This window comes from Pinus tabuliformis, chromosome 7, assembly GCF_031772625.1.
Source record: "Pinus tabuliformis cultivar Carrire ecotype Pingquan chromosome 7, CPIR1, whole genome shotgun sequence".
Classification (NCBI taxonomy): Eukaryota; Viridiplantae; Streptophyta; class Pinopsida; order Pinales; family Pinaceae; genus Pinus; species Pinus tabuliformis.
The window spans coordinates 1,473,146,173-1,473,164,161 of record NC_142293.1 but is presented as its reverse complement, the minus strand read 5'-3'; the positions used below and the strand labels follow the sequence as shown (position 1 = coordinate 1,473,164,161).

General features: G+C 35.8%; 1 protein-coding gene across 6 annotated transcripts in view; it reads right to left on the bottom strand.

Moving 5' to 3' along the window:
* Positions 1 to 16,575, bottom strand: part of LOC149253371 (disease resistance protein RPV1-like) — a 60,710-nt gene extending 44,135 nt beyond the window's left edge. The window contains exons 1-2 of one of the 6 annotated variants that reach the window (XM_089459894.1): positions 16,435 to 16,575; positions 15,937 to 16,341 (exon numbers count right to left, since the gene is read on the bottom strand). The gene's annotated coding sequence lies outside the window, so the exon portion shown is untranslated. Of the gene's footprint in view, positions 1 to 15,936 lie in introns of all 6 variants that reach the window. The other 5 variants (XM_089459897.1, XM_089459898.1, XM_089459896.1 and 2 more) reach the window with 5 other exon arrangements.
* Positions 16,576 to 17,989: the final 1,414 nt, after the last annotated feature.

Sequence of the window (17,989 nt, the reverse complement as noted above, 5' to 3'; positions counted from 1 at the left end):
TCCTGTTTGTAAGCATATTTCAGTATGTTACATTAATGAAATGAAGTATTATTTCCGTTGCATCTCTGTGTTTACGGTTATCTCTGTAATTTGTTGTGTTCCTATTTAAATCCAGATCAGCTTCCCCGACCTCTAAAAAGCATCACATGCCCTGTAATATGCCTTAGACTCCTTATGCATCGTCAACCACCATAATCCTGTGTGAAAAATCTTCTGCACAGTTACTCTATCGGCATAATGTCCTCCTGCCACCCCTCCATGTGCTTCGACGAGGATACTGGACCTTTAAAACTTTGGCACATATATACGCAATATTTCATCGGAGCTCATCTTATACAGAGGTCCAGCGATCACAGAAAAGTCAGCCGCGTGGACAACCAACTCCTTCTTCTGCTGCGTAGAATATCCTTCCGGGGTTGTGCCAATAGTTAAAAACTGGATTATGTCAACAAAGTGATAGTTTGCAATGTGCATAGCAAAGAGTTGCACATCTGGCAATCCTTCCACCAAATTAGTGGGCTCTTCGTCTGTCTCAATTCTAGATAAGTGATCCGGTCTTGCATTCAATCGTCCAAGCTTCACTATTACCTCAAATTCATACTCTTGAAAAAGCAACATCCATTGATGGATCTTCCCCCCCAACAAAGGTTTGTTGACTGGGTACTTGAGAGTGGAGTGATCTGTATACATCTTGAAATGTGTGCCCAACAAATAATGTCTAAACTTCATGTAACGCATATACCATTGCTAAACATTCGCGCTCTGTTTTTGAATAATTCTTTTCTGCTTTTGATAATTTCCTACTCGTGAAGGCTATAGGATGATCAATTTCAACTTTGCCTGGCTAGGTTAATACTACTCCTAACACAATATAGGAGGCATCCACATAAACGTGGAATTCTTTCTTCTAGTCCAAAAACACTAAGATGGGCGCGATCACCATCTTTTCCTTCAAAACATCCAAATTGTTTTGACATTCTTCATCCAAGAAAAAAGTGCATCTTTCTTCAGCAATTTCTCCATCGGCACGTTTGTCTACGCATAAGCTTTGATAAAATTTATGTAATATCTCATGTGGCCCAACATTGCACGTAGTTGATTTACATTCTTTAGAGCCTCCAAAATGACAATAACCACTATCTTCGCAAGGTCTACCATCAACCCCTGATGGCCTAACAATATCCCATAAGGCACACAAAAGATACATTTCTTCAAATTCAGGGCCATCTAATATCTACAACATGTATCCAACATGAGGCGCATACTTTCGACGTGGAGCTTTACTAACCCAAACAAAGTTCAGTCATCAAAATATACTTCAAATAATTTATGAATAAACTCTTTAAAAGCTGCAATTACAACCCTTGACAAGATCGTGAGCACATTCTTTAGTCCAAATGGCATAACTGTGTACTAGAAGCATCCCCATTCTGTTAGGAAGGTGGTCTTACTACGGTCTTTTGGCATGATCTTAATCTGATGATACCCTAAGAATCCATCAATGAATGAATAGGCTTCCATGCCTCCTACATTCTCCAGAACTTCCTCTGTAAACGGTGTTGGAAATGGATCATGTACGCATGCATCATTGAGCTTCCTCATGTCTACGCATATCATGATTTCGTCTTATTTCTTCTTCTCCTGAACACCATAGGGCTCACCCACTCATATTCTTCCATTGGCTCAATGATTCTGGCTTCCAGCATCTTGTCCAGATCCTTGCGCACCTTTTCTTTATACTTGGGATTTAGACGGTAGGGTCTCTGTTTTAGAGGCTTCGCGTTGGGGTTTAAAGTGATCTTCATTACACCTAGATCACATAATATTCCCTTTAGATCCAAGAAATTAGTCGGGAATAAATCTTGGTATTCACACAGTGGCTCCACAACCTTATCGACTATGTCTTTGTCCCAATAATCGTCGATCTTTGCGAACTTAGGTTGCTCCTTTGATCTGATGTTCAGTTGCCTAGTTTTCAAAGGCTCTCTTATACCAGGATTCACAGCTTTGGGTCCTTCAACCTCGCATTGTCCTTCACACTCTGGAATGTTATTATTTCTTGGATCCTCTTCCTCTGCATCTACAGTTACATTATAGCATTCCAGCACATGGCGCAACTGATTATTCCAGTTTGGCTTAATCCATTCTACCAGTTATTCAGGAAATCTAAAGATGGCAGCCTTGATTTCTTAGAGTGCTTCATCAATACACGTGAATCTGTCCTCAAAGTTGAAATTCAATAAGAAAATTTCTCTAAGATTATCCCATTTAGCCATCCCGTTGCGCAACTCTGTCTCCAAGTACTAGTTCATTGGAATAGTATCTAGGGTGTGACAAAAGATAGGTACCCATTCAGGTTGAGGCTTCTACCCCCAAGCCTTAGTCGAACGCGCCAAATGTTCACGTGGATCATTCTTTCCTGAATATTTCTTAGTCAAATGGGTATTCACGTATCTGAACCTTAGCTTCATCATCCTTTTGTACTCCTTCCAGTCAGCGAAGCTATCCTTATGCGTCCCCCACCATCGTGCAGGCATAGTGCACAACGCTAAATTTATCGCTTGGAACCTATATTCCTCTGGTACTTGTTTTTAAAATTGATCCAAAAATAAGTTTACATCATTTAAACCATCATAGTGAGGCAGATTTTGTACCTCTGTAGATACTCACCAAAGCGACTTCGTCATCATGTTGTAGTGCAATGTTGAGACTTCGTGCAATCTATTTTGCTAGTGCTCAAGTTCTTCATCTGAATCTGAGGTACAGGAGTTATCTCTATCCCATGTAATTCACACATCCGAAGTGGGATTGATCCAATCTTCATTGCACATAGTGTTATTATATATTTGGTCTAAATCATCTTCCTCTTCGTAGTCACGTACTAGCTCAGTGCAGCGCGCTCCTTCAATGGGATCTCTGGTACTTGTTTTTAAAATTGATACAAAAATAAGTTTGCAACATTCAAACCATCATAGTGAGGCAGATTTCGTACCTCTGTAGATACTCACCAAAGCGACTTCGTCATCATGTTGTAGTGCAATGTTGAGACTTCGTGCAATCTATTTTGCTAGTGCTCAAGTTCTTCATCTGAATCTGAGGTACAGGAGTTATCTCTATCCCATGCAATTCACACATCCGAAGTGGGATTGATCCAATATTCATTGCACATAGTGTTATTATATATTTGGTCTAAATCATCTTCCTCTTTGTAGTCACGTACTAGCTCAGTGCAGCGCGCTCCTTCAATGGGATCTCTGGTACTTGTTTTTAAAATTGATCCAAAAATAAGTTTACATCATTCAAACCATCATAGTGAGGCAGATTTCGTACCTCTGTAGATACTCACCAAAGCGACTTCATCATCATGTTGTAGTGTAATGTGGAGACTTCGTGCAATCTATTTTTCTAGTGCTCAAGTTCTTCATCTGAATCCGAGGTACAGGAGTTATCTCTATCCCATGTAATTCACACATCCGAAGTGGGATTGATCCAATCTTCATCGCACATAGTGTTATTATATATTTGGTCTAAATCATCTTCCTCTTCGTAGTCACGTACTAGCTCAGTGCAGCGCGCTCCTTCAATAGGATCTAATGGGACAATAACCCATAGCGTCTTCTTTTCAAATTTCATCCTTCACTTCTTTAGGTTGATCACTATGTCCATGTTGAAGCCCTAATCTTCCCACAACAGTAATAAGGATTAAACTTCAAGCACAATATTTATACTTTCGCGAAGGTCCTTAAATAGTTATAAGATCCATATATATTATAAATTTGCTACTTTCGCACACAAATTAAACAATCTTCCATGTACTTCTAATCATAGATAGAACATATATAAAAATACAACAATAACACAAATATTCAGATGCACAGAATAGGCCTTCAAAACTTGTCTTTTATTAGATGTTCGTTGGATTCAATACAAACTTTCTTTCCCTGCGCACTCACCTGCAGGGGCCCGCGCACTCAGCCTGCGGACTTATCAAGGTATTCACGCACTAAGCTACAGGAAACTTCCCCTTTCGCCTAAGTACAGGAACAAACCTTCCTAACTTAGCTATTGCTCAATACAATGATATTCTTACTTAGCTTAGTTACCTCCTAGACTCGCTATGACTCATTAATATATAGCCTTCCGCTTATAATACCATGGTCCGCGGACCATGGGCGGGTCTCAAAACTCTCCTATCACCTACCCACCTAATGGACTAAAGCCCCTTTGACTCATACTAGCTTCACACTTCGCTTTCCACATTTCACAGACTTTACATTTTATACAAAATTAAGGCCAAAATAGACTAAAACTTGACCCCAGGGACCCCATCCCAACATCAACCCTACCAAATATTTGAACTCACTAAATAGTCTTTGAGTTGGTCCATTCAATGAGATCCATCTTGTATCAACATCTTTCAATAGTTTTTTTTTCCATCCGTAACACCATCTGCAAAATGTTGAAACTCTAAAAATCATTTGGGACTATGATAAAAGTATGCATGAGTCTCACGTACAAGATCTTCAACTTTTGAAACTAATGGAAACGTGGTTACTATTTTAAATGCAAGATTTATCCTATGAGTCATATAATGAATATTAAGCATATATTGTGAGGCTGATAGTTGTAGTCTAACACAAAGGCCACTCCTTTGTCCTTGAATCACAAATGCTCCATCTTCTCAAACACATACCAAATTTTTTGCAATCATTAAATGATCCATACCACTTTCCTTCAAACTATTAAGAACAAGTTCATAAATACTTTCAACTGTAGAAGTCTCTCATTTATTTAATATCAAGTAGATAGGAATTCCTAATATGGTCATTAACCATATAAATTCTCATGCAAATCCATGAAGTATTATCTATAATTGTAACCTCACCCAAAGACAATGTCAAAAACTTAACATTTGCAATCTTCTCTTTCAAATCATCATTTTCTACTTGAGCTAGATATCTTTCCCATTCCCAACCACTGGTTACAGACCAATGAGAACATGGAAAGTTTGACACTTAAAGAAAAGATAGATATTTCATGTGATCTGCATAATCTGTCATAGGACAACCTTTAGTTAATATGTGAAATACAATGCTTGATTGTATTGTCTTGGATAACAAACTTCTTTCCATCGTCCTTCTAAATAGAGATATGATGGTTCCTCCACTTGCCTCAAGTTTCCTCTTACGTATTAAATATTTCTTGTTTTCTTCTGCATATTAGATATGTCGACATTCCTCAGAAGATTTCCATCTGAGAATAAATTTCTCTTCACCATTTATAATTTTGTTTTCATACACCTTTATTGCATGCTTTTGCATTATATCTAGCTTCATCTGGAATTTCACTACCTTTCTAGTTTTCCAACTACATCCATTACATATAACTTCTCGAGAAACCTCGTCCTCATTTGTAGGAGGTATTGCTTCAATAAATGGAAAACTTGAGACCTAGTCTTCTTGGAATTGTCTCCCTTTGGTCCACTGGCCTTTTTTCCTTTTCCGTGAAGGATTGTGTCACCTTCCAAGGAAAAATCTCCAACATTTTCATCATCAATTTTTGTTGACACTGCATTTATCTCACCCTAATCACTTAGGAACCTATTCTTTCATCCATCATATGGATATCAGATGCATTTTTATGAGAGTTAGTATCTCTCTTAGTAACATATTGGTCAAAGGAGCTTGAAGCATGAAGAGAATGTGTATTTTCTTGGATGGAGACATTTGGAAGTATGATAATACATCCATTTTCCTTGATGATTTCTTTCCATTATTAGCTTTTGACATCTCATTAAATATTCCACAAGTAAATTTTCAAATCGATCTAGAAACATGCATCAATAGTTTCCAAGAGTTGAGAATTACAAGATTTGTGGGTAGTATTCAAAGTATACTATATGGCATAGTTCAAAAGTACATATGAACCAAAAATTATTTCATCATACATCATAAAAATAAACATCAATTAAAAAGCCAATATACATTCTATGCCCCATTTTCTTTTTTGTCTTGAACTCACTTAGGGACAGGTTACAACATATTTTTACTGTTTCAAAGATTTTAGAGCAAAATATTTACATTTTCCTTTCATCATTATGTGTACCCATTTGTACCCAAATTGCTTCAACGAGATATGCTTCATATAGATTCACTTGTTCATAGAAAATAGAATTGTACTTTTCAAGAGAATTGTTGAGTAAACATTGAAAGAACATATATAAAAAAATTGAATTTTGAGGCAAAAATGCAATTTCACAAAAAAAAACGTGTTTAACAATGGTAATGGGAATCTATTAAGACATAAAATATAATAATTCATTTGTATAATATTGAAACAACATCATCCCTTGGGAAAATATTGAAAGAACATATATGGTAGCTTGCTTCCTCTAGGGAGTCATGCCATTTAGTAGCACAAGGCGAAGAAATTGAATATGTTTAGCAGAAACAAAAATTTGTAGTTTGAGGAATATCCACATCAAAGAGATTGACATATCCCCACATTGAGACACTTGAATCAAGGAAGTCCAAGTGTTTATGTGAACAAGACAAACAATTTGAAAATGGAAATAAATGCCATATTGCCACTAAAGTAGAAGGAAATGAGCAAATAGAGAAGGGAAACATGGGGAAACAATTATTGACAGAGAAGGTGGAAGAGTCTGATGCTACAGAATGTAAGCAGATTGATGTTAACAGTGAGAAACCATGTCAATAGACTAATACTACTGAAATTAAGGAGATCAATACTATGAGTGAGATGCGAGAAGTAACTGTAGGGATGTTGGATATGAATGAATCTAGAGGAATAATAAGCAATACAAAATCAACAATTTCTACAAAATCAGATAACTCAAACAATGAGATTGAAATTTCAAAAAATATAAACTTTATTATAATGCTTATGTATTCAACAAATCATGTGTCAGACAATTTGGTGGGTCCGCCATCCGATTATCGAAGATCGAGGTTGGCCAGAACAATGGTCCATAGCCATCGCGGGCTTCCATCTAGTTTAGTTTTTAACGCCTCTTCCAAAACCCACATTCAAAAGCAATCACCACATGGTTCCGAGGGATTTTGTGCAAGATACTCCTAAGGATTAATGATTGTGCACTTTGCAGGGCCCACATTAATACCAAACGTCAGATCGATTCATCTGTCGCTCTTCTCTGAAGACAGACGCAGAGTTAAATGTCAATTAGGCATACTAACTCATTTCCACATAATCATTGACAATGATGTCACCTCTGAATCCTGATAGGATCACATCACCAATAACTATTCTTACACCAACAGTATTAGAGGCACACATGACACAACACAAAACAATTGAACAAAAATAATGCATGGACCTCATGTGAGGCACTCTGTTATGAAACCAACTCACAAAAAGATAGAAAATATAATTGAACGCCTTATAATTCAGCCTATTCGAGGGGGAAACCTCCTTTACATTACACAAATGAAAAAAAATTTGATGATACAAATGACAAAACCTCCTTTCTATATATAGGAGTCTAAGGGGTCACATTATAACCAATCCGACCTAACAATAATAATATAAAGGCACAAAAATAACAATAAAGGTATTCTATGGGGCACTGTAATAACAATATGGGGACAATAGGGGCACAACAATATTAATAAGGGATACAACTACAATAGTAATGGGGGCATCACTAGTATTATAGGGACCTAACATGCCCCTCTCCTTCAAAAAAATGTTGTCCTCAACGCTTGAGTAGTTCTGGATGCTTCTGTATAAAATTCTCATCCTCCCATGTGGAATCTTCAGCGGATAAGTTCTTCCACTTGATGAGATACTCTGAAATGGATTGATTTCGTAGCTGTCAAGTCCTTGTTTCTATGATTGCTTCCGGTTCCAATATAATTTTTCCTTCCTTGTCAAGTTCTGGCAATATTGTTTGAACTGGGAGCTTGTCGCCTATAACCTTCTTTAAACATGAAACATGGAAAATTGGGTACACTCGAGAAGCTGCAGGAAGCTCCAATTTTTATGCCATAGTACCAATCTTTTGCAACACCTTGTATGGACCATAATACTTTGGTGACAATTTATTGTCCTTGTTAGCTTGCTTGAGGGACATTTGTTTATATGGTTGTAGCCGTAGGAATACCCAGTCACCTACATCAAAACTTCTTTCGCTGCGATGTTGATCTTCCTGTTATTTCATTCTATTCTGCGCCAACACGAGGTTATCCTTTAAGAGTTGGAGAACTTGTTGTTGATGCTCGATGTGATGTTCCACTACTTGAACCTTAGAATTTTCTCTTAAATATGATGTGATGGATGGTGGCTGATATCCATAAAGTGCCATAAATGGGGTCATTTTTGTTGCTGTATGGAAGGAAGTGTTATACCACCATTCAACCAGAGGCAACCATTTGACCCATTGTGTCTGTTTATCAGATACAAAGAAACGAAGATATCCTTCCAAACATTTGTTTACTATCTCATTTTGCCCATCAGATTGAGGATGATAAGATGAGCTATGAGCTAACTGAGTACCAAGACAAGAAAATAATTTTGTCCAAAAATTTCCAGTAAAAATGGGATCTCTGTCACTTACAATAATCTTTGGGTTTCCATGTAGCTTTTGAATTGTTTCCATAAATGTCATAGAAACTGTACTGGCTTTAAATGGATGTGATAATGCACAAAAGTGTGCATACTTGGTAAGTCTGTCAACTACCACCAAGATCACACTCTTTCCCTCAGACTTGGGTAGACCTATGATAAAATCCATTGAAACCTCTTCCCAACGTTGGCTTGGAATGGATAAAAGTTGTAATAGACCTGGTGTCTTAATTGTTTCAGCTTTATTTTGTTGGCATACCAGTGTCTTAATTGTTTCAGCTTTATTTTGTTGGCATACCAAACATTCCGCCACAAACTTTTGAATATCCAATTTAAGGCCATCCCAAAAAAATTCCTTCTTAACCCTGCGGTAATTTTTTAAAATTCCTGAATGCCCTCCTAAGGGAGAAGCGTGCAATTCCAAAAGAATCTTTTGCTTGAGTTGGGAATTCTTACATAGGTGTAAGCGATCTTTGTACCATAACAAATCATTTTTTCAGCTAAATGTATTAGATGTACTGGAATCTTGTTGTAACTTTCGAATAAGTTCCCACACTTCTTCGTCATTCTTCCATTCCTCCCTTGCTTCATTTATCCAATCTGGTTGGACAATAGAAATGGAACACAACAATGCTTCCACATCCTCATCCTTTCTTGAGAGTGCATCTGCCACAACATTTTGCTTCCATTTTTTGTAGATGATTTCAAAGTCATAACCCAAAATCTTTGTGACCCATTTTTGTTGTTCTTCAGAGGATAATCTTTGTTTTAAAAAGTATTTAAGGCTATCATGATCCGTTTTTACTTTGAAGTGTCTTCCCATTAGGTAGGGTCGCCATTTCTTAAGTGCATGTAGTATTGCCAACATTTCCTTCTCATAAATAGCTTTGTGTAAATACTTTCCCTTGATTAGATGACTTTCGAAAGCAATGGGTCTTTCATCTTGCATTAAAACAACACCAATTCCATTTCTTGAAGCATCGCATTCCATAATAAAGGTTTTTGTGAAGTCTGGTGTAGCTAAGACCGGTTCTTGGCACATTGCCTCTTTAAGATGTTCAAAGGCCTTTGTTGCTTCTCGAATCCATGAAAATTCATTTTTCTTCAACAATGTTGTTAGAGGTGCTACTATTTTCTCATAATTCCTAACAAACTTGCGATAATACCATGTCAACCTGAGAAATCCTCGCAAATAATTTATGGATGTGGGGATTTCCCATTCTTTAATGGCTTTAATTTTGCTAGGGTCTACCTTAACTCCTTCATGAAATACAATATGACCCAGATATTCCACCTCTTGTACTCCAAAGAAACATTTGGATCTTTTTGCATATAATTGTTTCTCCTCCAATAGTTGTAACACTCTGTCAACATGTTCAACATAATCCTTCCAAGACTTGTTGTAGATTAGTATATCATCAAAAAATACTAACACAAATTTTCTAAGGAAGGGTTTGAAAATGGAATTCATCAAACCTTGAAATGTAGAAGGTGCATTGGTAAGGCCAAAAGGCATGACCAAAAACTCATAGTGGCCCTCATGAGTTCTAAATGCTATTTTTGGAATGTCTTGAGTCTTCATTTTGATTTGATGATATCCTGAACGAAGATCTAACTTGGTGAAGTAAATTGATCCATGCAATTCATCCAATAATTCATCAATGACACGATTGGGAAACTTATCTTTAATAGTGAGCTTGTTGAGCTTCCTATAATCCGGACACATGCGTCATGATCCATCCTTCTTGTGCAGGAATACCACTGGAGCAGAGAAAGAACTTTGGCTAGGTTCAATTATACCAGCCTCAAGCATTTCTGCAACCATACGTTCAATTTCACTCTTTTGGGCATAAGGATATCTGTACGGCCTAATGTTTGGAGGAACACTTCCTAGAATCAAATGAATAGCAAGATCATGATCACAAATAGGTGGGAGACCTTTGGGAGTCTCAAATACCTTGGAATGATTGTCCAAGACTTTTTGGAGATCTGGAGAAATAGATGATTTCGATGTGGAAACACCTAGTGAACATAATTGTGCAATTACACCTCATTGTTCCTTTTTTAAAAGCTTTGTCATACCGTTAGAGCTGATTATCTTTCCCAGTTTCCCTGCAATACCCCTTAATTCAACTTCCTTTCCTTCCGCATAAAATTTCATGAAAAGTTCTTGAAAGTTAAAAGCTATTGTACCCAAGGATTGTAGCCATTGGACTCCTAGTACAACATCAGCACCTCCCATTGGAATGGAAAGCATTGGGCTATTCAATACATATTCTCCCATGGATAGCTTGGTATTACGGCACTTTCCAGAGCAATTTATCGTTCCTCCATTTTCAACCATCACTTGACACTTTGGTGCTGGATATAGGAAGAAATTCAATTCTTTTGCTATCTTACAATGAATAAAATTATGGGTACTTCCTGAATCAATCAACACTATTACATTTTTCTTCTTGACATGTCCTTCTATCTTGATGGTTTGAGGAGTGGTAATTCCAGGCAATGCATTACAAGATATGGTTGGATTCATTTTTTCATTATCTAGGCTTTGTTCCTGGAGTATATCCTCTTCTTTTGACCTTTCTTGTTCATTTTCTTCTTCCTCTTCACAATCTATGTAGAATAATTTCTTCTCAGCACACTTATGACCTTTAGTATATTTTCTATCACAACAGTAACGAAGCTCTTTTGCTCTTTTTTCTTCCAATTGTTGTGGTGTCAACCTTATAAGTTGTGGAAGGCTAGGGGAAACAACACTTCTATCTTTATAGTTGTGAGTGGTAGGCTTCCTAGTTTCCATAATTCTGCTTTCCATTTTTCTTGTTAACCTGAATGTCTTCTCTAATGAATCAGGTTCCCAAAGGCGAACATCATGTTGGATATTATCCTTTAAATTCCCTATGCACACATCAATCCTATGCTCCTCTGGAATATTTTTTACCCTTATGTTCAATTTTTGGAACTCCTCAATGTGTTCCATCATTGAACCCTTTTGTTTGAGACTTATCAATTGGCTAAAAAAGGTATTTCTTTTTGTATCCTCATAATGTGTTGTCATTTCTTCCGTAAAAATTGCCCAAGTGACAATTTGTTTATGAGAGAAAAGCCATTGATACCATACAAACTGATTTGGTTCCAAATATAAAGTTGCAATACGTACCTTTTGTGTGTTTTACACATTATGGAGATCGAAAAATTGCTTCATCTGTAATATCCATGGTGCGGGATCCTTGCCATCAAACTTCCTCATATCGATTTTTGGAATATGGTGGGTCTTCGATCCAATATTAGAGCCTATGAAATCATGATTAACATTTCTTTTGTTCTTATCATGAGTTTCCTTTACTACCCTTTCACCATTAGTCACCATTTCTTGTAGCAACTTATTCAAATTTATCTTCAACTCTTCCATCTTATCATCCATGCCATCCATATTAGCATCCATGCCATTCATCTTAGCTTCCATGCCATCCATCTTAGTTTCTACGTCTTTCTTTAAACCATCCATCTTAGCTTCCACGCCATACATCTTAGCTTCTACAACTTTCTTTAAACCATCCATCTTAGATTCTGTTACTTTTTGTGCGAGTGACATTTGTTGCACTTGGTCTCGTAATTTTGATATATCATGGTTCATTTCTTTCTCTTCTTCATGAGTCATGCTAGAGCTTTCAGGTTTCTTACTAGGTGTTTGCATTTTCTTTCCTCGGGGCATTAATTACCGATAATAATTCTTTACTATACCCTCTGAATTCCTTCAAACTAATTTTTCAAACCAAGCTTATGCAACATTTAAAAAAAAACTACACACATTTTTTCACTTTGTAGGAGCTCGATATTGAATCTGATGTATCTCGGTAATTTCAGATCATCCAGTTCTGAAATTGCGATCTGCAGTAGCCCTCTGTGTCCTCTTTCCAATGCCACCAGTCTGATCAAATTTAGATTCTTCAAGGTAGAGTTATGCACAATCTCCCAAGATGACATGATTATAGACCTTTCCAGAAGAGCGAACTTGTATGAAGTGCCACGTGTCACTGTTTTTACCTTAGTATCTGAAAATATACACAGGAAACTACAGTTCGTCCTCTTTCTGTAACTTCTTACGAAATTTCAATTTGATGCTCGAAACAAAAGTTATAACGATTTTCCCTAGATCCCCTGTTTGGAATGAAATTCGGGAGTCTATAAAAAGGAAAACTTCCTCAGATCATATCTCCGCAAATATAGCGTAAAAAGTTTTAAATTCGGATCCGAGGTTCATAACGATTTTGGCCCAAATGGGTTTTTTTTAGCATCTGAAACGTTGCAAAAAAAAAAAACATAGCGCAAATGCCACAATGACCTGTTTGGAGCAGCGAAACCCTAGAATTCAAGGCTCTGATACCAAATGTTATGAAACCAGCTCACAAAAAGAGAGAAAAGATAGTTGAACTCCTTAAAATTCAGCCTCTTTGAGAGGGCAACCTCCTTTACATTACAAAAATGAACAATTCTTCAATGATACAAATGACAAAAATAACCAAGCCAACCTAACAATAATAATATAAAGGCACAAAAATAACAATAGAGGGATTATATGGGGCACAGTAATAACAATATGGGGAAAATAGGGGTACAACAATATTAATAAGGGATACAACTACAATAGTAATGGGGGCATCACTAGTATTATAGGGACCTAACACACTCCTCCCTTAACTATGTGTTGGTGAACAAAGCAATTGAACCAAAACAATCCATCCTGTCTTTTGAAAGTAAAAAAAAGGTTGTACCTTTTGCTTGATTTGCACAGAAAGGACCAGATCGAGACTGAAGCATCCAGAATTTTCTAGTCGTACAAGCCACCAATCGACAAACAAACCAAGACTGCAACCCAACATCGAACAACCACTGTGAAGGCTCAATCGATCACGGAGTTGCTACACTCTGTTTGCTACCCAAGTGTCCTCTTGCGAGGAGCTCCTCCCTTAACTATGTGCTGGTGATTTGGATGGATTTTTTATGAGTGTAGATATCGTAGACATTTATATGAGGGAATTAGACAGTAAATGCAAGTAAACCCCTAAAATCTAGGACGAATTCAACCATAGCCAAGGGCGAAATAGCCCCTAACCAATGTCATTCCTGGAAATTGGGGGTTTATTAGAAGCAAATGAAAATCCCACCTACATTTTGCTATGTGCAAACAATTTTTTCAAGGTGAATTAGGGCTTGGAACAAGTTATGAACCATTCTGAAAATTGGGGGGGGGGGAAGGGGGGGGGGGGGAAGGGGGGGCGATTGGAAGCAAATCTCACCAACGACTAATTTTTTCAAGGTGAACTAGGGCTTGCAATGAAAATTTAAAGAGACGAAATATGTTTTATCTCTATCTATTTTCATTATATTGGCAGCTAAAGAAACATTATCTCTAATTGTTTCCATAACTTTTAGGCGAATGATAGAAAAAAGGTGTAATTTAAAAATGTGCCCGTCCAAAATAGAAAACCCCTAAATGATGGAGATTCTTAATTTGTGAATAAGCTTTACTACAATACCATGCCTGATCAATACCACATTCCCAAAAATGGATAAATCATTTTATACAATACTTGTTCATATGACATTTTTTAATTAATAAATTTAATTATAAAGGAAAAAAGACATAACTAAATGGGAAATATGTCTTTCTTATCATTAAATAAAGGATTCTTTAAATGAATGCTGCATTAAATAAGAAGTTCTTTAAATGATGTGTTATATAAACATGCTAACAAAGAATAAACCGATTAAATCAATGTTACTAAAAATGAATAGAGAATAACTACCTATTAAAATCAATGTTACTTAAAATGGGAAATCTATTCTTATAGATTTTACCTTTTTATATAATTGATAATTCCACTTATTCTATCACTATAGCTTTATCTATCAAAGTATGTGTATGTCTTTATGTCATATTTCTTTCTAAGGTGTGCCCTTATTGTGTTGAGAGGCGCTCTACAACCCAATATGAGTAGATGTCAAGCGTAAATGTTTAACATCTAACAAATTTAATCTAATGTCAATGTCGGCTCTAATTAAAAATTGATATAGAGGTAGATGTGTAGGTGTAAATGTTCAAAATTTAACATTTACATGTTGACTCAATTAAAAAATAATAAAAGGTTAAAAGCAATATAGAGTCGAGTATGGTGGAGATATTGTAGTGTAAACATTTAATTCTTGGCTCAATTAATAATAAAAAGTTGAAAGTAATAAAAATAATAAAATTCAATTAGATTATAATTTGTTTTGTAGGTCAGCTTAGCTCCTCGAACTCAAGTTAGAAATTGTGCTCAAATTGCATAAATAATTATAGGTTACATTGTTGAATGCTAAATTAATAATAGGTGATAGACAAATCATCTTATAGTTTTGTTTTGGCATTAACTAATCAATTGAGTCAGTTATCCAAGTGGCATTATATTATGCAAATGTTGCAATAAAACCCTCAAATTATGGTCCAATCAAATGTTTGAAAATTGTTTTTTTATTAATATTGAAAAACAAATATATATTTTTTAATATATCAAAGGCTGGCTGCTTTTCGGCGATTGACTGGATCTTCTTCCAGTCTTTTGGCAATGGCATCCTTCTGGGGAAAGGACATATTCCGATTTAAGATCTGACCTTTCCTGGTCTGGGCGCTCTGTCTCTCAGCCTCTGGACTATTTTAAATGCTGGATATCTTCTACATATCAGTATGCAGAGCCCTCTATTTCAACATCATCCCTCGTTATTCTGGATTGCTGGATGTTTACATTTCCACCTTTTTGTTGGGCTGGATGACTATTTTTCATATTTTTCATCTCTGTCTGCAGGGCTCTTTTCATAGCCCTTGATCTCCTGATTCGTAGGATGAATCATTTTCGCTTTAACCTAAACCTAGTCCACGATCCCTTTATCGTGGACCTATTTTTTAATCATTAATTAAACATAAATATAATTATCTTATTTTATTATCTCCTAAACCTATTTTGTAATCATTAATTAAACATAAATATAATTATCTTATTTTATTATCTATCTTAAACTTTTTCTGAGTTTTCAACCCAAAGATCCTGTGATCTGAATGTTTTCTGATATCAAGCTCTGCTTTAAGCGAAAACAATGATACATGTACTTTCTTTATTTTTAATAGAAAAAGATTTTTCCTGTGTGGAAAAAAAACAAAAACAAAAAAAACCTTGAAAGATAAGTTAAACACGCAGTTTAAATTATTTTTTAAGAAATAACAACCATTTAAAAGCGTAGAACAGAAGAAACAGGTCAAAAATACCCTGTGCTCTATGTAGAGTCCAAAACCTGTGCTCTATGTAGAGTCGTTCTTCTTTGTACCTATCACCAACTTCCTTCTCCAGCTCTCCTTCCTTCAACGCTCTTTCGCTGGGATGCTGGCCACCAGAGCTTCCACCTCGCCCGGGGAGCTCTCCTTCCTTCAACGCTCTTTCGCTGGGATGCTGGCCACCAGAGCTTCCACCTCGCCCGTGGTTAGTAGAGCTTGCACTAAGAAATGACCCTGAACCGGAGCAACACAGAGATGCTTAACCTGAAGCCATCAAAGAATCCTATGAGGCAATAGCTCTTCTTCTTTGTACCTATCACCAACTTACTTCTCGAGCTCCTTCCTTCAACACTCTTTCGCTGGGATGCTGGCCACCACAGCTTCCACCTCGCCGTGGTTAGAGCTTGCACTAAGAAATGCTTAACCTGAAGCCATCAAAGAATCCTATGAGACAATAGCTCTACTTCCGGAACCAATAAGTATAGCAATGGATCTTACAATGGACATTACGTACAAACCTCACGCCAATGGATTCGCCGGATCACCAATTCTCCTTAATTGTAGCAGCTTTAGCCACTGAGCAGATGTATTTAAGGCTTGGTCTGGGAAACCCTTCGCCGCTCCCATGGGGCTTCCTAAGATTTGGCATTGTGTTGCTTTATGTCAATTACTCGATGCTCAGTGTCGACCGCCCCCATTCGTCTTGTGTCCTTCCCATCTTTACTTTACATCCTTTTCCATGCCACCTGCTCCCCTTTCAATGGTCAGTGTCGCACAACCTGTCAATCTGTCCGTCATCCTCACCCACTCCATCCGTCCTGCGTCCTTTCCATCTTTACTTTCCACATGCGAAGAGACTGTGTTGTCCGTCATCCTCACCCATTCCATCCGTCCTGCGTCCTTTCCATCTTTACTTTCCACATGTGAAGAGACTGTGATGCTTTAAGTCGTGGGTCAATTACTCGATGCTCAGTGTCAACCGCCCCCATTCGTGTTCTGGCCTTTCCATCTTTTTACTTTAAGTCCTTTCCATGCCACCTGTTTCTCATCAAATTAGAGAAAATAAGAATAAATGGGAGCAATGACCAGACCTTCATATATATTATACAATCAGTGTATTTATAATTTTAGATTAAAATGTAAGATAATTATAATATATATGGAAATGATTATGGTTATTAAATGTTTTATATGAATTATACAATTTAATTTATTTATAATTTTAGATTAAGATTATTTATAATTTTATATTAAAATATAAGATAATTATTATATATAGAAATGATTATGGTTATTAAAGTTTTTTTATATTAATATAAAGAAAAATATATATATTTTAATTATGATAGGCAATAAAGTTAGTTAGTTATATATATATATATATATATATATATATATTGAAATAATATATTACATTACAATATGTATATATGAATTATACAATTAAATTTATTTATAATTTTAGAATAAAAATGTAAGATAACTATTATGTATAGAAATGGTTATGGTTATTAAAGTTTTTTTATATTAATATAAAAAATATTAAAATAAAAAGGTTTTTTACTTATGATTTTGATAGGTAACAATAAAGTATTTTATACTTTTTTTTGGTTGACAGATTTTATAGCATGTTTTCAATTTAAAAGAAAATAATAATAATATTTTTACTTCCTACAATATGATTATCTATAAATTTATAATTTATATTATTTTTTTTTAAATTATTATCAATATTTTTTAAAACGGAATGTATTAATTCTATTTAAAAATTAAATAAAATAGAATTTTTTTATTAAAAAGAAATTAATTCTATTAACTAAAATTTTGATTTTCTTGTAGGATATCAATATATATACATATATATAATTGTGTAGTGAGAAAATGGTATTTTCACTAGACAACAATCTGAAACAAGAGTGTGATTTTTTGTTGTTTAAAAAACATTTTTGGATGCTTAGACGGATTTAGTACTTGTTTAAAACACATTTTTGAATACATAAAGGGAGAAAGTACTATCACAAACCCCAAGGGCACTAGAATTCTACAGATTAGACAAGTTCAACTCAAGTTTTT